Genomic DNA, 22,970 nt, shown 5'->3' on the forward strand with positions numbered 1-22,970 from the left:
CATTATAACTCAGGAAGTTATACTAAAATGGGAAAGCCCAACCTCTGTCATGTATTATTCAAAACTTCTTTGAAAAAAAAAAACTTCTTTGGGTGTTGAACTGGAAAGGATAATCAGTTCAAGGCATATACTAGTAGGTAGAATGACTTCAATGTTTGACATATGTGAAGGGAATAATAAATATGGAAACTAGGAAACTAATTTTTTTTGCTTTTTGGGTCACACCTGGCGATGCTCAGGGGTTACTCCTGGCTCTACACTCAGGAACCACCCCCGGCGGTGCTCGGGGAACTACATGGGATGCTGGGAATCGAACACGTGTTGGCTGCATGCAAGGCCGCATGCAAGGCCCTACCCGCTGTGCTATTGCTCCAGCCCCTAGGAAACTAATTTTTAAAAAATATTTTAATTGGGTATTTATTTGGTTACTAGTGCTCTGGAGAAAGATACTGCAAAGCTGAAAATGATTGAACCCTAAAAACTACGTGCGTGCTAAAGATCTTCCTTAGCAACAGTGTATAAATAGACTTATCTCATTTAGCTTAAGGACTTACAAAATTGGTCAGATTACAAAATTATTTTACTTAATTATGAAAGTAACAGAGCAGAGAATGTTGAATTCTCAGCTTTGAGACGTTGCCTTTGCCAAGACCGGAACCCTTATTTAGAAGAAAAAAAGCTCTGAGAAATTAGAGAGGGATAGTGGGGTAAATACACATTAAAAATGATCACTCTGAAGATTACCCTAAATGTTCTGAGTCAACGGAACTGATCCAATTCTTCATGTTAAGAATTGAGTCTTCCCGTGCTGCTCCATTAACCCTGTACTGTGCATGACCTCTCCCGGGGTCCCCTGGACCAAGGAAGTCCCCGCTGCCTGAATTTCAAACCCTAAACCATGTGGACACTTATGCATCCTTGCAACAATTTCACCTCTTCAACGCCACCAATTCTAAGGGTTGTTGGTTTTGATATCTTGCCCAAATATCTCCCTAATAAACCTCTATGCAATGAGGATTAATAATTATTCACCTGCATGACTATTGAAATAACAACTTAGGAGCGCAGAAATGGTTAACTCACAGATTATAAAGAGTAACAGTTCGCTGAAAAAAATGAAACCGATCAGTTCTCAGATAATTGGGAATCTGAAGCTCAAATCACAACATCCAAAAATATTTAGGAACAGTGGGGAAACAAAAGATTTCATCTGCTCTGGCAGACAGTGACACTAGTCTTGGCAAATCATGGAGCTTAAGTAAAGCCTCATGACTCACCTATGAGGAACAAAAATCAATGCTCCTTCTCCTGGCCATGGAAATAAAGAAATCACTGGAAGAAAAATTCAACACACTGAAATCTGAACTGATCAAGGGTATCAAAAAATTCATACAAATGGAGCTGAAGGAGTTAAAAAATACAATAACAAGCTACAGCAATAGAATTCAATATGCAGAGGAACCACATCAGTTATATAGAAGACAAAATACTAGCTATCATCAATAATGAAGTCACAAAAGAAAAGAGAAGTAAAGGATTTGAAGAGAATGTAAGATTCATGATAAGGAATCAATTTTGAATCATAGGACTATTAGAAGGAGAGGAAGAAGAGAAAGGGCAAAAAATGCTGGTGGGAGAAATAATTACTCAAACTTTCCCTTTCCTGTTTTCTGGAGAAAGGCACCTGCACAGATTCAAGAGGCCCAAAGAGTACAAACAAAATAGACTCAAAAAAAACAACTCCAAGACACATTAATCAAATTATTAAAATCAAAACACAAATACTAAAAGTAGCAAGAGAGAAGAAAATCCTCAAAAAAGGGGAAACAACATAAGAATCACAACAAACCTCCCATATGATAATTTACAAACTAGAAAACTGGAATGACATTCAAAGTACTTAATGAAAAAACTTCCAGCCTAGAGTTCAGCACCCCACAAAGCCATCTTTAGACTTTAGGGAGGGATAAGAACCTTTTCAGTCAAACAAGAACATGCAGCATTTGTGACAAACCAATCCTGCAAGAATTGCTGTAAGGCTGCCTGTATAAAACAAATAGACTCTTACAGAATGAATTTACCTGGATGGGAAGGGTTCTTAGGACAGTGATGGAGGGAAGGGGGCTGGTGATGGGTATGGTTATGAATAAAGTATGGATGAAAAGTATAATTAAAAGTATTGTAAATCACAGTTCCTCAATAAAAAAATCAAAGAAAAATTTCATATAGTATATAAAAACAAAAACTAATACGACTTGCAAAAACATCTTGATTCCACACATACATACACAAAATGGCATTAAACCCTTAATGACTAAATATCATTAATCTCTCTGAATGTCAATGGAATAAACTTCTCTATAAAAAGGCAAAGAGTACCTGGATGGATCAGAAAAAGAAAATACATCCATTTGTTGTGTATAGGAAACACACCTATACTCACAGGATAAATACAAATTCAGAATGAAAGGGTGGAAAACAATCATAGAAGCAAATGGAATACAAAAAAAAAACAAGCTGGCACAGCCTTACTTATATTAGACCAAATAGCATTCAATATAAATAAAGTAATTAAAGATAGTGATGAACACTACTTATTGGTTAAGGAAACAATAGAAAAGAAAATACAGTTGCCAACTGTATGCACCAAATGAAGGCCAAGATCTTCATCAGGCTTTTACTAACAAATCTACCCACTATAAAATCTCTCTGGCCCTTAGCCAGTATCATTCTTAATGGTGAAAAGCTAAAAACATTTCCCTCTGAGCAAAGGCAAAAATGTCCACTCTCTCCACTTTTACTTGAAGTATTAGAAGTCCTGGCCAGAGCAATCAGGCAAGAAAAACCAATCAAAGGGGGCAAACTGGTAAAGAAGTCAAATTGTCACAATTTTCAGATATGTAAAAGACCCTATGAGTCCACAAAAAGAGCTCCTAGAAAAAATAATAAGGAAAAGCAGCAGGCTACAATATACAAAAATTGCTTGGATTTTTAAGTACAAAGAATAAATCTGGAGAATGCAATTAAGGAGTTTATCCCATTAAAATATTATTCTAAAACATCAAGTACCTAGGAATCAGCTTAACGAAAGAGGTGGGAGATCTATATCATGGTAACTTTAAATTATATAAAAAAAGAGAAGAAGACCTTTGGAAATGGAAACATATTCCATAGTCATGCATTGGAAGAATCAGTATTGTTAAAATGACTATCCAATCCAAGCTTGAATCTATAGATTCAATGCAATGCCTATGCAAATTCAGATGACATTTTTCAAGGACCTAGACAAATCAATAATACAATGTGTTTGAAATCAGAAGAAGCCACAAATAGCCAAAGCCATACTGAAAAATAAGAAATAATTATCTAATTTGTATCTCTATAATAAACTAAAATGATCAAAACTTCTTGGTACTGGAATAAAGATTGGTTCTCTGAACAATGGGTCAGAATTGAATACCTAAGGACAAAATCCCATATATATGGACAGTTAATGTTTTTTTTTTTTGCTTTTTGGGTCACACCCAGCGATGCTCAGGGGTTACTCTTGGCTCTGCACTCAGGAATTACTCCTGGCGGTGCTTGGGGGACCATATGGGATGCCAGGGATCGAACCTGGGTCGGCCGTGTGTAAGGCAAACGCCCTACCCGCTGTGCTATCGCTCCAGCCCGGACAGTTAATGTTTTTTAAGTGTGCTGAGAACATGAGATGTAGTAAAGATAGCCTCTTCAATAAATGGTGCTGGAAAACCTAGATAACTGTGTCTAAGAAACTAAAGCTAGATCCAAATCTCACACCTTACACAAAAGTCAATTCAGAGCGGATCAAAGACCTTGAGATCCAACCAGAAGCTATGAAGTGCATCGAAAAAATATAGGCAGAACACTCCAAGATTTGGACCTCAAAGGTATCTGTAGTGTTCCTATATCACTGGCAAAGGCAACAATAAAATAATAAATGAGACTACATCGAATTAAAGATTTTCTGTGTGGCAAAAGAAACACTGGCTAAAACTAAAAGACAGCTAAGTGGGAGAAATTTTTGCATTCAACACATCAGGTAAAATCTTGATGTCCAGGATAAATAACTCACAAAGATCAACCAAAATTTTTTTTCAAACACTACCAGAAAATAGGGAGTGGAAATTAACAGATATTTCTCAGAGGAAGACAGGCAGATAGATGGCCAGTAGGCTCATGAAAAAGTGTTCAGCATCATTTTATTATTAGAAAAATACCAATGAAGACAACAGTGAGATATTATCTCATACCTGTGAGAATTGAGGATATAAAAAATAGTAAGAATAATCTGTGTTGGGAGGATTGTGGTGAAAAAGGGACTCACGTGGACTGCTGGTGGGAATGTGGCTGGTTCAACTCCTATTCGAAATAGTATGGTGAGTCCTTCGTGAACTTACAATTGACTGCCATATGTCCCAGCAATTCCACTTTTGGGCATCTACACACAGGACTTGAAATTCACTCAAAAGAACGTATGCACACCCTTATTCATTGCCACACTTAGTACAGTAGTTAAAATATGGAATCAACCTAGGTGTCCAGCGACAGATGAAAGGATTATGAAGATGTGTTTTATATACACAGTGCAGCTGCAAGGAATGATGAAATCCTGCAATTTTCTGCAACCTGGTTGGAACTGGAAGATATCATGTTGAGTGAAGTAATCCAGAAGAAGATAAACACAGGATGATCTCACTTATCTGTGGTATATAGAATAATTGTATGAGGAAATGTGATGTAGTAAAGGGGGTATACCTAGATTACCCTTGACTCCAAAGCTTAGAGAGGAGAAGGACTGAGAAGGAAAGAAAGAAATGTGGGGAAGGAGCACGAGAAAGTGAAATAATGGGCAAATGAGATTTGGGGGGGGGTGGTTATTATTTGTGATGTAGGAAAATAGCTTGGACTGGAGTGATAGCACAGCAGGTAGGGTGTTTGCCCTGCACACAGCTGACCCGGGTTCAATTCCTCCATCCATCTCGGAGAGCCTGGAAAGCTACCAAGAGAATCCCACCCCCATGGCAGAGCCTGCCAAGCTACCCATGTCATATTCAATGTGCCCAAAACAGAAACAAGTCTCGCAATGGAGATGTTAATGGTGCCCGCTCGAGCAAATCGATGAGCAATGGGACGACAGTGCTACAGGAAAGTAAGCATAACTATATATCCAAAGCACAGATCCAAAAAACACTGAAAACATGTGATCTAAAGCTCCAACCATTGATCTTTAAAAAATTTTTTTCTTAGTGAATCACCATGAGGTACAGTTACAAACTTATGAACTTTCATGTTTGCATTTTATTTACATCCCTCCACCAGTGCCCATTCTCCTCCACCAATGTTCCCAGTATCCCTCCCACCACCCCCACCCCCACCCCCACCACCTCACCCTGCCTCTGGGACAGGGCATTCCCTTTTGTTCTCTCTCCTGTTGGATGCTGTAGTTTGCAATGGAAGTATTGAGTGGCCATCATGTTCGGTTTATAGTCTACTTTCGGCACGCAGCTTTCAACCCGAGTGTGTCCTCCCAACATTCTCTACTAGGTGTTCCCTTCTCTATCTCAGCTGCCTTTCCCCCCAGCATGTGAGACCAGTTTCCAAGTTGTGGGACAGACCTCCTGGTTCTTAATCTCTGCTACTCTTGGGTGTTAGTCTCCCATTCTGCTATTTTATATTCCTCATATGAGTGCGATCTTTCTATGTCTGTCTCTTTCTTTATGACTCATTTCACTCAACACGATACTTTCCATATTGACCCACTTATATGCACATTTCATGACTTCATCTTTTCTAACAGCTGCATAATATTCCATTGTGTAGATATACCAAAGTTCCTCTAACCATTCATCTGTTTTTGGGCACTCCGTTTTTTTTTTTTTCAGATTTTGGCTGTTTTAAACAGTGCTGCAATGAACATACAAGTGCAGATGTTGTTTCTACTATATCTTTTGCCTCTTTGGGATATATTCCCAGGAGTGGTATTGCTGGGTCAAATGGGAGCTCAATTTCTAATTTTATTTATTTTTTTGCTTTTTGGATCATACCCAGCAATGCTCAGGTGTTACTTCTGGCTCTGCATTCAGGAATTACTCCTGGTGTTGCCTTGGGAACCATATGGGGTGCTGGGGATTGAACCAGAGTTGGCCGCGTGCAAGGCAAATGCCATACCTGCTGTGCTATCACTACAGCCCACTTTCTAATTTTTTGAGAATTGTCGATATTGTTTCCCAAAAGGGCTAAACCAGTTGGCATTCCCACCAACAGTGAAGGAGAGTCCCTTTCTCCCGACATCCATGCCAACACCTCCAATCATTGATCTTTTCAATGTTTCTGTCAAAGTGGCTAGGGTTGACGGTGGGGGTGGAGTGGAGTGTGGGAATATCAGTGGAGGGAAGTTGATACTGGTGATGGAATTGGTGTTGAAATATTATATGGCTAAAACTCAGCTATCATTAACCTTGTAAATCATAGTTCTTTAATAAAAAATAAATATTCCTGAAACTTAACTATCAATACTTTCATAAAGTATGGTTACTTAATTTTAAAAATTATAAAATTTTGGAAAGAAAATATGTCTTTTTTTCTGCAGAGTGTGTCCCCAAAACAAAAAGAAAAAGAATTATTTTAATTTTTTGTGACACACCCTGCTGTGCTCAGGGCTTATTCCTGCTTCTGTGCTCAGGGGTCACTCTTGGTGGGCTTGGGGACCCATATGTGGTGCTGGGGATCAAACCTAAGTGGGCCAAATGCAAGAAAAGTGCCCTACCCATTGTAATATATTTTTCCAGGTATCCATGGTAACTCTTGTGGACAAGCAAGGAAAGGCAAACTGTGACCATCCTTCGATCCCTAGAATATATCTTCATCTCTTTTCTTTACCTCCAGGCCAAGAGGAGAAACTAACCTTAGTGCTGTTTGAAAACCTAGAGCATGGCTTGGTAGTATTTAGGAGACAATATATGAGGTTGTAGTTTGAGGTAACTGGACTAACCTCTTAGCTCCATATGCAAGATGAAACATCAAGTAGGATAAGAGAAAAATATGGCATTGTATCTGTAACACAGTGTTTACTTTATTTACAAACTTTCAAAAAAGCAATGTTGAATGTTATGGGGGCCAGATATAGTACAGTGGCTGACTTGGTTTTGATCTGCAGCTTATTTATGTCCTCTGGATCCCACCAGAGGGGTTTCCTGAATACAGAAGTAAGTCCTGAGAACATCAAGGTTTGACCCTGAAACAAACAAAATATCATCATGTTGGTAGTAATAGTTTAAGGAAAGCAATTTCAAGTAAAAAAAATACCCTGAATTGCTATGGCAGATGGTTTAAAAAAAAGGTAAAAGGAATAAAATAGAACAGAAATGAAGACACTTAAATATACATTGTGTGTGTTCCAGAATATACATATAATGAAGGTTGGAAAACTTATTACATAATTATGTTCTTTTGGAGAGTATTTAAAAATTTTTAAAAATTTATAAGTTAGTTCACAATATTTGATTACATTTAATATTCAAACACCAATCCCACCACCATTACACCTTCCCGCCACCAAATTTGGGGTATTTCCATCCCAAGCGCCAATCCCTGTCACAAAACAAACCGAAAGAATATATTTTGTATTGTCTATTATGAAGAACAGCTGAACATGCTTACAAAAAAGTGTTCGTATAGCAAACAGTGTGGAGATTGTTGTATTTTTTTTTTTTTTTTTGCTTTTTGGGTCACACCCAGCAATGCTCAGGGGTTACTCCTGGCTTTGCATTCAGGAATTACTCCTGGAAGTGCTTGGGGGACCATATGGGATGCCGGGGATTGAACCCAGGTCGGCCGTGTGCAAGGCGAACGCCCTACCCGCTGTGCTATCGCTCCGGCCCCAGAAGATTGTTCTATTTTAGCAGGAGTCATTAAGGATATCACTAACATGTTAAAGTTTGGGTGATGTGAACTTTCGTGTATATATATCTGAAAATATTTATATATGCATATATATATTTTAATTTTTTTCTTTATTTATTTTTAATTAGTGAATCACCGTGAGGGTACAGTTACAGATTTACTCATCTTTGTGCTCTTGTTTCCCTCATACAAAGTTCGAGAACCCATCCCTTCACCAGTGCCCATTCTCCACCACCAGTAAACCCAGCGTCCCTCCTACCCTTCCAATCCCATCTCCCCACACCCCACCCCGCCACTGTGGCTGGGTATTCCCTTTTGTTCTCTCTCTCTAATTAGATGTTGTGGTTCGCAATAAAGGTGTTGAGTGGCCACTGTGTTCAGTCTCTAGCCCACATTCAGCCCGCATCACCCTTCCCCCGCATGGCCTCCGACCGCACTGTACTTGGTGATCCCTTCTCTGAGTTGCTCTCTCCCCAGAATGTGAGGCCAGCCTCCAAGCCATGGAGTCAGCTTCCTGGTACTTATTTCTACTATTCTTGGGTGTTAGTCTCCTACTCTGTTATTCTATATTCCACAGATGAGTGCAATCTTTCTATGTCTGTCTCTCTCTTTCTGACTCATTTCACTTAGCATGATACTTTCCATGCCGATCCACTTATATGCAAAATTCATGACCTGCTTTTTTCTAACAGCTGCATAGTATTCCATTGTATAGATGTACCAAAGTTTCTTCAACCAGTCATCTGTTCTAGGGCACTCGGGTTTTTTCCCAGATTCTGGCTATTGTAAACAGAATGCATATATATTTTTTCCTCTATTATTTGTTGCCTACTATCTGAACCCCATCAAATATGGTGTGGTAATTATGGAGAATGGGTGGTGAGTGTCTCATGATGCATCACAGGAATATGTTCACTCATATGTGAGGCTTGTCCTGAATGTGTGGGGAGCAGCCTGGAGCGTGGCGGCGGATGGGTTGTGGAGGTCGGCTGCTGGGGCTAGGCCCCTTGGGTCGGGGAGGGCTCTCACCCGCTCCCCTCTGGTGCACTCTGAGTGAAAACAGCCTGGGGTAGAGTCTGGTGGCATGGCTATGGGGGCCTCATTTTATGCTCCCTTCCAGGAGAAGCAGCAGTGTGACATGGATGGTGGCTGATGATGATATTATCTGGAGCTCCCAGGAGGTGGCTTATGGGAGTGACCCCTGGGTCACAGGAGACTGGGCAAAACGGACAGAGGATCTCTGCTCCTGGGTCCCTTCGATCGCAGATTCCAAGGTCACAACGTTCAGCATTACCTGTGTTCCGTGGGACTTCAGTCATGCGTGAGGCTTGGTCCGAGCATGTGGGGAGTGGCCTGGAACGTGGAGGCAGTTGGGTTGTGGAGGTTTCGAGAGTCTTAAGGGCACTACATTAACCAATCTAAGAAGATCTGCACTAGGAGAATGGTAACAGAACTAATCAGAAACTCAGTTGTAAAAACAAAACAAAACAAAACATAACAAAACAAAAAAACCAAAAACAAAACATTGCAGTGTAAAAATAGTTTCCCTGAAAAAAAATAAAAAGAAACTGAGTTGTGACCGAACATGATGGCCACTCAATACCTCTATTGCAAACTACAACATCCAACAGGAGAGAGAACAAAAGAGAATGCTCTGCCGCAGAGGCAGTGTGGAGTGGTGGGGGTTGGGGTGGGGATGGCGGGAGGGACACTGGGAACATTAGTGGAGGAGAATGGGCACTGGTGGAGGGATGTAAATGAAATGCAAACATGAAAGTTCATAAGTTTGTAATTGTACCTCACGGTGATTCAGTAATAAAAATTAAAAAAAAGAAAGTTTGTAAGTGTGTAACTGTACCTCATGGTGATTCACTATAAAAAACATTTTTTTGTGCTATTCTACTTAATCACTATTCATTAATAGCTGATGACTTTATGAAGGACTGTCAAGTGTAATCTTCAAATTTGATATTTGATCTGGTACTCCAAAGGTACTGGAAGCAAAATGTATCAGTCACTGTCACTGTCATCCCGTTGTTCATCGATTTACTCGAGCGGGCATCAGTAACGTTTCTATTACACTCAGCTTTGAGATTTTAGCAGCCTCTCCTTACTCATCTTTCCCAACGATTGGAGGCTCTTTCAGGGTCAGGGGAGTGAGACCTATTGTTACTGTTTTTGGCATATCGAATACGCCACGGGTAGCTTGCCAGGCTCTGCCGTGAGGGCGGGATACTCTCGGTAGCTCGCCGGGCTCTCCGAGAGGTATGTATATATCTGTTACTGTATTTTGGATATGAATATACCACAGGGAGGTTGCCAGGCTCTCCCAAGTGGGCAATAGACTCTCGGTAGCTTGTCAGGTTCTCCAAGAGGGAGAATTATCCTATTAGCTTCTGGGAGCTTGGTTTTATAGTCTCTGGATGTTGGCCGTTGATGGGATTACATGGGCCTGAGGCAGTCTCTGGGTGTGACTGCCTAGCTACTGAAAAATGGGGGATCTAGGTAGAAGAGACCCAGTCCTGATCCAAGCAGCCTTGGAGGTCTCAGCACTGGGTCCCGCACACCTGGGTTCCTCCGCCGGCTCCCCCATGTGTGAGTCTCCTCGTATGTGTGGAGAGTGGCCCTGAGCATGGCCATGGCTGGGTTCCAGAGGTCCTCAACTGTCAAATACTCCAAAGGTACTGAAAGCAAAATGTATTAGTAATTTAAATTATTATAGATAGAAATGGGTTGAAAATCAGGATAGTGACAAAGTCATCTATTTTTTTGTACAGAATTCCATAATGCTCTGACTAAAATTATGGAATGGAAATGCAAAAAATTAAATATAAATTCTAATCTTGTGGAGTCCTAGAGACACATATTACATATTAGGTCTGTGGACATTATAATTATTCCCCCCCCCCCAAATTACCATGGTATTGTCCTCGCCACAGATCTATGAAATGCTATTGGAGCATATTATCTAGTTATGGATCTTTTAAAAGTCTCTAGAGTATAATCAGTATTTTGCATGATCATTAGACATAAATGTTTTTTATTGACATAGTATTTGAAGTTCTCTTAAGTGGGAGTCACTTGTATCACTTGTCACTTGTCATCCTGTAGATCTTCGATTTGCCCAAGCGGGCGCCAGTAATGTCTCCATTTGTCCCTGTCTTGTGGGAGTGTAGTCCAATGATATCAGCTTGGTCCAGGACAGGAAGAGCCTCAAATCGTTCATTCAGGGTTTTGACAAAGAAGTCTGACCATCTCATTGGTGGGCGGCCATGCTGACTTTTGACGTCCCATGGAATCCAGTCGGTAACAGCTCTAGTCCAGCTGTCGTCTCTGAATCACATTACATATCCGGCCCATCTGATTTTTGACATCTTGGGAGTCACCCTTTATATTTACATACTTCCATTTTTGTTTCTCTTTGTACCTCACTTTGATACTTGTGCCATCATACATGTGTCATACATAGGTCCAGTTACTTATGTTTCCGTTCATTGCCTCTTCAGATCATTTTTTAAGAAAAAAATAAAGCTGGAGGGACCAGAGAAGTAGTTCAGTGTGTAGGGCTCTTATATTGCAAACAGTCGACCAGGGTTTGATCCCCAGTACCCCATATGGTTCCCCAAGTCTGCCAGGTGTGGTCCCTGAGTGCAGAGCCAGAAGTTATCCGTTAGCACTACTAGGAATGGTGCCAAAATAAAATAAAACTAAATTAAAGCTTGAGATGTTTTTTGTTATTCTTATTCTTTTTTTAATTTTATTGAATCACAAGCTTTCATGTTTGGGTTACAATCTCACAGTGATCAAACACCCATCCCTCCACCAGTGCACATTCCCCACCACCAATATCCCCGGTGTACCCTCCCCTTTCCCACCCTCCGCCTGCCTCCATGGCAGACAATATTCCCCATACTCTCTCTCTACTCTTTAATGTTAGGAATTTTCATAATATATTGACATAGGTTATATATTGGACTCAATAACTTGTTTGGATTTGGGATCTGGTAAAGTAAAAGGATTCAGAGACATGAATTTACTTGACATTGTGCCAGTACCCTATAATTGGTAATAATTGAATAGATGACACAGTTGAATATCTTGGTCTACCTTAGGTTTTTTCTACTAAGGAGTTCTGAGTGAACTAAGAATTCTAACTCTCAGAGGCTTATATGGTGACTACTTTAATTTTCACAAGTCTGTCTTCCTGCAGATATAGTTGATCTGTTGATATAGTTGATATAGTATGGCCTGAAATAAGGCATCTCCTGGACATAGAAACATATTATCTATGTAGTTGAAGACAATCTTCTTTATGATATAAAGCCCTTATAGTTAGAGTATTCCAGTGTTAAGGCCAGGGAAAATTATTAACTATAGGAAAGAGAATTAGGAATACTGATATTCATATTTTGGATGGATTTATTTCCACCAGGATTGCAGAAAACCAAATTTGTGTTCCACTACACATTCATGCTATAACACATATGGAAAATTATGCCTATGGGGCATCATTTTGGACAAGATCTTTTGTCCAAATAGGGAAAGATCATTTTGGGCAAGATCATTTTGGACACAGTTAAAATCAGCTGGTCCCTGAGCCAGAACCCAAGGTTGTTGTCATCACTTCAAGGGCCTATAAGGATCATTTATTTTGCAAATTGATAACTCAGTTAACAGGTAAGAAAGTTGTCAATGTAATAAGTCCTCTATTGTAAAATCAGTTATTTGTCTAAATAGAACTATAGGTAGAATAGAACTGTAGGTAAACACTTGCAATCACTGTATCACCGTATCACTGGTGTCCTGTTGTTCATCGATTTGTTCGAACGGGCACCAGTAACGTCTCCTTTTGTCCCTGTGCACGTTCAGGGTCAGGGAAATGAGGCCCATTATTGTTACTGTTTTTGGCATATTGAATATGCCACAGGTAGCTTGCCAGGCTCTGCCGTGCAACACTTGCAATATCAAAACAATTTTTATTTCCTTTGCTATTAATAAGTTTAATTATTGATGAATTATAGAACATCCAGTAAATTTCTTCACTATACAATAACTATAGCATGAATGTGTAGTGGAACACAAATTTGGTTTTCTGCAATCCTGGTGGAAATAAATCCATCCAAAAGATTGAACTTTTAAAGGGGCCATTTACAGATATTTAAAAAATTGTACTACTTCAGGCCAGAGAGATAGTACAGTGGGTAGGGTATTTGTCTTACATTCAGCTGACCTGGCTTCAATCCATAGCACACAATATGACCCCCCCAAAAAACCTGCCAGGTGTGATTCCCACTAGATGTGGCTCAAAAACAAAATGAAACAAAATGTAGTACTACTTCAAGTGACCAGTAAACTAATCTCTTCAGGAATAAATAATAGTATGTTATTAAGGCATGCCATTTACGTTTTAAAAATTTTGTGTGTGTGTGTGTGTGTGTGTGTGTGGACTAGGAATTGAGCCATGCAAGCAAAGTGCTCTATCCAAAGTGGTGCTATTTCAACTGACCAGGGAATTGTGATTCTTTCAGTAATAATACAGTATGCTATTAATTATATTATGGCCAGCCAGTCAAGTGGGATTTCATTGAACATTTCATGAAAATAGATATTGAATAATGATAAACAAAAATAATTTATTTTCTGAAACGCATCTAGTGTGTCATTGTCTGCAACATCACTCTATTTTAGTTGATGTCATAGCCCCTGTTGTAGAAAAATGACATAAAAGAAGATATGACAATAGCCAACAAACACATGAAAAGATACTTATATCATTCATGACGTGTTAGGTAAATTAAAACTACAATGGGATATTATATATAATATCTATAATATCTAATATATATCTATATAGTATCTATAATATCCATAAACCCTTCAAGATAACTGAAAAATAAAGCAACTCCAGGTATAGGCAAGAATATGGAGTAGCTGGAACTTTCATTCATTGTGATGAGATTGTAGAATAATCTAGCCACTTTAGAAAAGAACTTTTTGATTTATGATACAATAACTTATTTGGGGCTGGAGTGATCATACAACAGTTAGAGCATTTGCCTTACATGCAGTCGACCTGGGTTCAATCCCCGGCATCCCATATGGCCCCCCAAGCAAAGTAATTCCTGAGTGTAGAGCCAGGAATAAATCCTGAGCATCGCCAGGTGTGACCCAAAATGGCCACTTCTCAAAAAAAAAATCCAATAATTTTCATTTACCCTTTGGCTCACCAAATTAACTCATATGTATCTCTCCAAGGGAAAAGAAAACCTATGTTTATACAATGATTTTTCACATGAAAGCTCATATTAACTTTCTTGAAATAATTATAACCCAGAAACAAACCAAATTTATGAGCAAGTAGTTGAACTGAAAAAATTCTAATTTGTCCATAAAATGGAATACTATTCAGCAATAAAAGTAATAATCTACTGTTAAATGCAGAAACATGGATAAATTAATAGACACAAAAGAGTATACAATATTCACTTCCATTTATATGAACCTCCAGAACTGACAAATCTTTTCTACGTGATAAAGCTAGATACAGTTCCCTGAAGCTTAGTATGAGGGACTTGCTGGCTAGAATGTGCATATAGAAACTTTGGGGTGATGAAAATATTTTCTTAGTTTGTTATTTCTGGAAAGTATAAACTTGTAGGCACTCATAATAAAATACACTCATGGGGCTGGAGCAATAGCACAGCGGGTAGGGCGCATGCCTTGCACGCGGCCGACCCAGGCTGACCCAGGTTCAATTCCCAGCATCCCATATGGTCCCCTGAGCACCGCCAGGAGTAATTCCTGAGTGCAGAGCCAGGAGTAACCCCTGTGCATCGCCAGGTGTGACCCAAAAAGCAAAAAAAAAAAATACACTCATATGGGTTAATTTTATTATATGTTGATTATTTAAAATTTAATTATTAAAAGAAACTGTTTTGTCAAGATTATATTGGAAGGCCTGAACCAATATTTACAGAATTTTATTGCTATAAGGATAAAATTATATTTGGAATAGGCAGAACTCTTCATTTTATTCATATAACATTAAGACAGGGACTCAATGTGCTTCTGTCACAAATTGTCATCCATACATTATTTGAGACCCCTAATATTTGGGTGAAAGAAACAACTCAAATTCTTGACATAGCTCATATTAATAACATTCATATATAGTTTCACCTTCAATACTAAAATGATATTAGCAAAGAAGGATAAAGTTGAGATCTGGTCACTAATGTAAAGGTAAAATATACTACCAAGAACTATGTTATGATGCTCTCCCCATCTTCATTTTCAGTGAGAGTTAACAGTGAACTTCATTTCTAACATTGGGATAAGGATTAGTATAACATGGAAGTTATGGGGGTGGAGATTAGACTTTTGGACAAAAGGGTTAGCCATGCTTTGGCTTATATTCAGTAGCTAGTTTATGCTGGGCACGTGACATGAGGTTCTCAATTTCTCTAGTATTGCAAACACATCTAAATTTACTTTCACATTGAGTCTTATAATTCTGAAAAGATGTAAACATCTGATAAATCCATATTTAGTTTAAAACCCCTCTGGGCTTGGGGCACAGGAGTGAACTTTAAAGGAGTTAATACTGAAAGAAAGAAAAGGTATCTAAACTTTAAAACTACCATCTGTATACAGATTTCAAAATCTATATATTTTTTCTGAAGTGTATATAAATATTAAATTGCATTATGTTATAAAATACTGTACACACGCAATCAGTTACCGAGTATTTGTCAAACACCTTAACCCAAAGGTTTCCAAATGGAATTAATATGTTCCTTATATTCCTTCCTAGTCACTCTCCTTACACTCTCAATCCCATACCAAGCCCTTCCTCTGCATCACCGAATAGCTCCTTTCCAAGCATTCCTCATCATTAAATTATATCATCTCATTAAAGTTATCAAACTGTTGATTTTTTAAATTGGATATTTTTATTTAAGAAACTTTTTTATTTAGTCACTATGAAATTTAGAAGTTATTCATGATTGGGTTTCAGGCATACAATGTTTCAACACCAGTGTCTACTTCCCTCCACCAATGCACCCCCCTGCTCCGCCCACCACCAGCAGATTTGCTTCCCACCCACCAGTCTGCTTCTACTACAGTTCACTTTTTAAAAACCGTACATTTTTGTAATGTTATTTACAGCACTGCTGCTGATAAGGGTTTCACACACAGGTTGAACACTTCACTCCACCATAGATGTTGCTCACTCCCTGCCTCACCCCCATGGTCCCTCAAATGTCATATTTCCTACTGAATACCACTTCTCATGTTCTTTATTTCCATTGTATTTGGGTATTCATTATCCCACCATTATGTTTCTTTATACCCCACATATGAGAAAGATAATTCTGTCAGTCTCTCTTCCCCTAACTTCATTCATCACAATACTCTCCAGGCTCCTTCATGTAGAAGCATATGTTATAATAGCTCTTCTTATAGCTGAGTAACATTTCATTGTGTACATGTGCCATAGTTTTTTTTTAAATTCAGTCACTTATTCTTAGACACTTGGGCTGTTTCTAGATTTGGGCTTTTGTGGATAGTGCTTCCAAGAACATAGCGGTGCCAATGTCTTTTCTCTGTTTTTTTGTGCCTGTGGGGTATATTCTAAGAACTGGGGCTATTGGGTCAGGTGGAAGTTGAAATCCAATCTTTTTAAAGGAATGTCCATACTGTTTTCCACAAAGGCTAGAGCAGTCAACATTTCGACCAGCAGTAAATGAGAATCCCTTTATCCCGCATTCATGCCAGCAATAGTAGTTCATGTTCTTTTTGATGTGTGCCAGTCTTGGTGGCATGAAAAGATATCTCATTATTGTTCTGAGTTGCATCTCCCTGATTAGTAATGCAGAGTGATTTTCACATGCTTTATGGCCATTTTTTTCTCCTTTGAGGGAGTTTCTGTTTAGCTCTTCTCCTCATTTTTTGATGGGGTTGAATAATTTTTTTCTTATAGTTCCACCTTTGGGCTGGAGCAATAGCACAGCAGGTAGGGCGTTTGCCTTGCACGTGGCCAACCTGGTTAGATTCCTCCTTCCCTTTTGGAGAGCCCGGCAAGCTACCAGAAGTTTCCGGCCCACACGGCAGAGCATGGCAAGATACCCATGGCGTATTCAATGTGCCCAAAACATTAACATGTGTCTCAGAATGGAGATATTACTGGTACCCGCTCGAGAAAATTGATGAACAACGGGACGATAGTGCTACAGTGCTACAGGTCAACCTTTTTAAAAAAAATTATTGAATCACCGTGACATAGTTACAAATTTTCATGTTTGGGTTACAATGACACAATGATCAAACACCCATCCTTCAGTGCACATTCTTCACCACCAATATCCCCGGTATACCCCCCTTTTCCCACCCTTCCCCTGCCCCCATGGCAGACAATATTCCCCATACTCTCTCTCTACTTTTGGACATTATGGCTTGCCACACAGACACTGAGAGGTCATCATGATTGGTCCATTATCTACTTTCAGCATGCATCTCCCATCACGACTGATTCCTCCAGCAATCATTTTCTTAGTGATCCCTTCTCTATTCCATCTGCCTGCTCTCCTCCACTCATGAAGCAGGCTTCCAGCTATGGGGCAATCCTCTTGACCCTTGTTTCTACTATCCTTGGGTGTCAGCCTCATGTGATGTTATCCTATATTCCACAAATGAGTGCAGTTCTGCTATGTCTGTTCCTCTCTTTCTGACTAATTTCTCTTAGCATGATACTCTTCTCGTCTATCCATTTATAAGAAAATTTTATGACTTTATCTCTCCTAACAGCTGCATAGTATTCCATTGTGTAGATGTATCAAAGTTTCTTTAACCAGTCATCTGTTCTAGGGCACTTGGGTTGTTTCTGATTTTGTCTATGTGAACAGTGCTGCAATGAATATATAGGTACAGATGTCATTTCTACTGTGCTTTTTTGAATCCTCAGGATATATTTCCAGAAATGGTATTGCGGGCTCATATTGAAGCTCAATTTCTAGGTTTTGAATGACTGTCCATATTGTTTTCCAGAAAGGCTGGACCAGTCGGCATTCCCACCAACCATGAGAGAGCGTCCCTCTTCCCTCACATCCATGCCAGCACTTGTTGCTTTTGTTCTTTTGAATGTGTGCCAGTCTCTGTGGTGTGAGATGATATCTCATTGTTGTTTTGTTTAGCATCTCCCTGATGACTAGCGATGTGGAGCATTTTTTCATGTGCCCTTTGGGCATTTGTATTTCATTTTTGAGGAAACTTCTGTTCATTTCTTCTCCCCATTTTTTGATGGGGTTGGAGTTTTTATTATACAATTCTGTGTATAAGATGTGGGTGTGGGTCACCAGTTTTTCCAACATCACTTGTAGTGTCTTTTATATCCTGGATATTAATCCCTTATAGATGGGTGTTGGGTAAATATTCTTTCCCATTCTGTGGGCTCTTTCTGTATTTTGGTCACTGTTTCTTTTGAAGTGCAGAAGCTTCTTAGTCTGATGTAGTCCCATTTGTTTATGTTTGCTTCCACTTGCATGGTCAGTGCTGTTTTATCCTTACAGATGCTTTTAGCCTTAATGTCCTGGAGAGTTCTGCCTACATTTTCTTCTATGTACCTTATAGAATCATGTCTGATATTGAGGTCTTGAATACACTTTGATCTGACTTTTGTGCCTGGCATTAGACAGAGGTCAGAATTCATTTTTTTTTGCAGGTAGCTATCCAGTTTTCCCAGCACCACTTGTTGAAGAGACTTTCCTTGTTCCACTTCACATTTCTTGCTCCTTTGTCAAAGATCAAGTGGCCATATATTTGAGGGTCTGTGACAGGATATTTAACTCTGTTCCATTGGTGTGCAGGTCTGTTTCTAGATCAATACCATGCTGTTTTAATTACTACTGCTTTGTAGTAGAGTTTGAAATCGGGGAAGGTGATGCCACCCATCTTCTTTTCCCCACGGATTGCTTTAGCCATTCGTGGGGGTTTGTTGTTCCATTGAATATCAGGAGTGTTTTGTTTATTTCTTTGAAAAATGTCATGGGTATCCTGCTGGAGCGATACCACAGTGGGTAGTGCGTTTGCCTTGCATGTGGCCGACCCGGGTTTGATTCCTCCATCCTTCACGGAGAACACGTCAAGCTACCGAGAATATCTCACTTGCATGACAGAGCCTGGTAAGCTGCTCATGGTGTATTCGATATGACAAAAACAGTAATAACAAGTCTCACAATGGAGATGTTACTGGTGCCCACTTGAGCAGATCGATGAGCGATGACAGTGTCAGTGACAGTGACATTAAACCTTTATTAAATGAGTGCTGGATAAATAATTTCTTGCTTTCTGTGGACTGTCTATCTTGGTCATTGTTTCCTTTAAGTTGCAGAAGCTTTTTCATTTAATGCAGCCCTATTTGTTTATATTTGCTTCCATTTTCTTTCATCTTGAAGAAGCCTTTAGCTTAAATGTCACGGGCAGCTCTGCATATACTTTCCTCTGTGTACCTTGTGGATTCAGGTCTGATATCAAGGTCTTTAATCATTTTGATTTGACTTTTGTGCATGACATTAGAAAGAGGTATGGGTTCAGTTTTCTTTCATGTGGGTGACCAGTTTTATCAACATCACTTGTTGAAGAGATGTTTTGCTCCTTTCTTGAAGATTAACTGGTCATATACCCGAGGGTCTGAGGGTCTGTCTCAGGATATTCAGCTCTACTCCACTAATCTGAGAGTCTATCTTTATTCCAACACAGTGTTGTTTAAATTACTACCCCCTTGTAGTACAGTCTGAAGTTGGGGAAAGTAATGCCTCCCATCTTCTTTTTCCTGAGGATTGATTTAGTTATTTGGAAAGGGGGCGGGGGCTACTTGTGCCATGTGAATTTCAGGACTGTTTTGATCTATTTCATTGAAAAACTTCTCTGGGTCGACTTATAGGGATTGCATTGAATCCATACAATACTTTGGGAACTACTACCATTTTGATGATGTTAATGCTCCCAGTCATGCCATGAGCAGGGAATGTGTTTCCATTTACTTGTGTCCTCTTTTAATTCTTGAAGTTGCTTTATAATTTTAGTTGTATAGGTCTTTCATATCTTTAGTTAGGCTGATTCTTAGATACTTGATTTTCTGAGGCACAATTGTGACCAAGTTTTTTTTTTAAATCTCATCTTTTTTATTATTTGTATATAGAACACCATGGACTTTTACATATTAACTTTATAGCCTGCCACTTTACTATGACAATCTGTTGTTTATGGCTTTTTTTTGTTAGAGTCTTTGCATTTTTAAAATATAATATAACATCAGGTAATCTGCAAATAGTGAGAGCGTTACTTATTCCTTTCCCTCATGGGTGCCCATGATGATCAACTGATTGCTCCATACACTTGTGACTTGTCATCCCATTGCTCATCAATTTGCTTGAGCGGGTGCCAGTAACTTTTCCATTCATCCCTGTCGCGTGCTGGTGTAGCCCAATGGCGTCTGCTCACTCCAGGAATATGAAGAGCCTCAAACCTTTCGTTCAGGGTCTTGACTAAGAAGTCTGACCCTCTTGTAGGTGGGCGGCCACGCGTTCTTTTGACGTCCTGTGGAATCCAGTCAGTAACAGCTCTAGTCCAGCAGTTGTCTTCAAATCTCATTACGTGTCCGGCCCATCTGATTTTTGATGCCTTGGCAAACAAGACAGCATCCCTGATTCTCGATGGTTGATGGAGGTCAGAACTCTAGATTCCTTCTCTTACTTGAGTGAAACGTGATATTCTAAGCATAGCTCTTTCAATTCCTCTTTGGGAGATTCGAATAGCGTTCTCATCCTGTTTCATGGGGCCCAGGTCTCTGAGGCGTGTGTTAGTGCAGGAAGAACGGTGGAATCGAAAAGATGTGCCCAGAGCTGGACGTTCTTCATCCTCTCAACAACTTCTTCAATGCTCTTAAAGGCATTCCACATTGCTCTTTTCCTCCTGCACAGCTCAGGTGCCAAGTCTTTGTCATGTTGAGTTCTCGACCTAGGTAGACATAACTGCTGCATTTGGAGATGTTCATTCCATTGAGAGCACAACAATCTTCTTGTTCCTTAACAATCTATTTAATTGTCTAATATTTGATTTTTTCTCCATTTATTTTTGTGATTAACTTCTATTTTCAGTGCATCATGTTCTGAGAAAACAGTTGGTATAATGTGTATGCTCCTAACTTTGTGGAGGTATGATTTGTTTCCAAGTATTTGACCTGTCCTGGAGAATGTTTCATGTGCACTGAGAAGAATATGTATTTGGCATTTTCTTACTCAACTTCAATAGAGTTGATCTATGGAGAAGTGACAGAGCAGTGTCAAACTCTTACTACTATTGTGTAGATATCAATAATTTTCTTCAAGTCTACTAGCAGTTCTAAGTATTTTCTGGACCCTCTTTAGGTGCATATATGTTTAGGAGTATGAGTTTTTCCTGATGCACTTATCACTTCATCATTGAGAAATAACAGTCACTATCTCTTACAGCCTTTTTCAAGCTGAAGTCTATGTCTCTTGATATTAGTATGGCCACCCTGGCCTTTTTTAGGGAGTTGTTTGCTTGATGAATTGTCTTCTGAACTTTGACTTTGAGATTGTTTGTTCTGACTATTTAAATATGTGTCTTATGGGTAGCAGAATGGTGGGTTAAATTTTATAATTCATCCTGCCACTCTCTCTTAATTGGTGCATTTAGCCCATTTGAATTGAGAGACATTATTGTCATAGAGTTTTGTGCCAGCTTTCTGCAGGAGTTTGGCATGTTTGTGGGATTTATTTTATTTTAAACTTTCCCCTTTGGCTCTTCTTGTTAAGATTGTTTTGAGTCTGTGAAATTTCTGAGTTGTTTATCCATGAAGCTGTGCATCTTTCCTTCAAATCTGAATGAGAGTTTGGCTGGGTAAAGTATTCTTGGTGAACTGTTCATTTTATTGAGTTTTTCCACTATATCCCACCACTGTCTTCAGGCCAGGAGGATTTCATTTGGTAAATGTGCTGTAAATCTTAAGGATGCTCCTTTGTATATAATTTCCTTTTTTGATCTTGCTTCTTTCAGTATTCCATCTCTACCTGTGAGTTCACCTTTCTAATTAGGACGTGTCTTAGATATTTTTATTGTGATATTTTTCAGCTGGTACTCTTTATGCCTCCTGGATCTGGGTGCATGCACTCTCCAGCGTCGGGAACATCTCAGCAGTGGTATCTTTAACTGTTGCTTCTTCATCAGGGCTGCCTTTCTGGCCCTCTAGAGCCCAGATGAGTTTTGTGTTGTTCCTTTTATATTTATGTGAAATTGATCATAAATTTACGCAAAGTTCTGCTTGTTTATTTTGAGGCCATCTTCTGCAGTTATCTGAAGGTTTTCTGCATCTCATCTTAGAGTTCACTTATTTTGTAATAAAACTTCCAGTAAGCTTTATGTTTAACCTTCCAAGTTTTCCAGTTATGTCATTTGTGTTGGTAGTACCCTCATTTCTGTTTTCATAACTTCTCGTGTTTTATTTGAGGTCTGTTCCATTGTTTCTTTGAGGTCCTTTAGCATCCTTTGGACTCTGGGGGTGTTTCTTTTGTGTTCTTGTATGGTTAGGTGACTATGGTCAGGATGTTATTGTATACTCCTGGTGAGATATGAAGAAACAGGTGAAGAAATGCCCATACTCGTGCTTGCTGAGCAGGGGTACTTCTGACCTTGAGATCAAAATAGTTATTATGAGTAACAAGCAGTGCCCCACTGTCACAGTTGTGATGCCTCAGATCCTCAGTTTCTGGTGATATTATTTTTGACATGTTTTCTCTCCATCTTTTTTATTCCATTACATGTCCATTCTGTTTTAAAAATACCTCTTGAACATATGCCATGTTTTCAATTTTCTTAATCCTGACCACCAACTCCTTTCAATGAGCTAATGCAATGACCTTACAGGTATTTCCCCCATATCTAGTTTTGACTCCTCCTTAATACTGTCTACACAGCAGCTAGAGTCTATTTAAATCTAAACGTAACCAAGTTATTTATCTTCTTTT

Source organism: Sorex araneus, chromosome X, assembly GCF_027595985.1.
Source record: "Sorex araneus isolate mSorAra2 chromosome X, mSorAra2.pri, whole genome shotgun sequence".
In the NCBI taxonomy this organism is placed as follows: domain Eukaryota; kingdom Metazoa; phylum Chordata; class Mammalia; order Eulipotyphla; family Soricidae; genus Sorex; species Sorex araneus.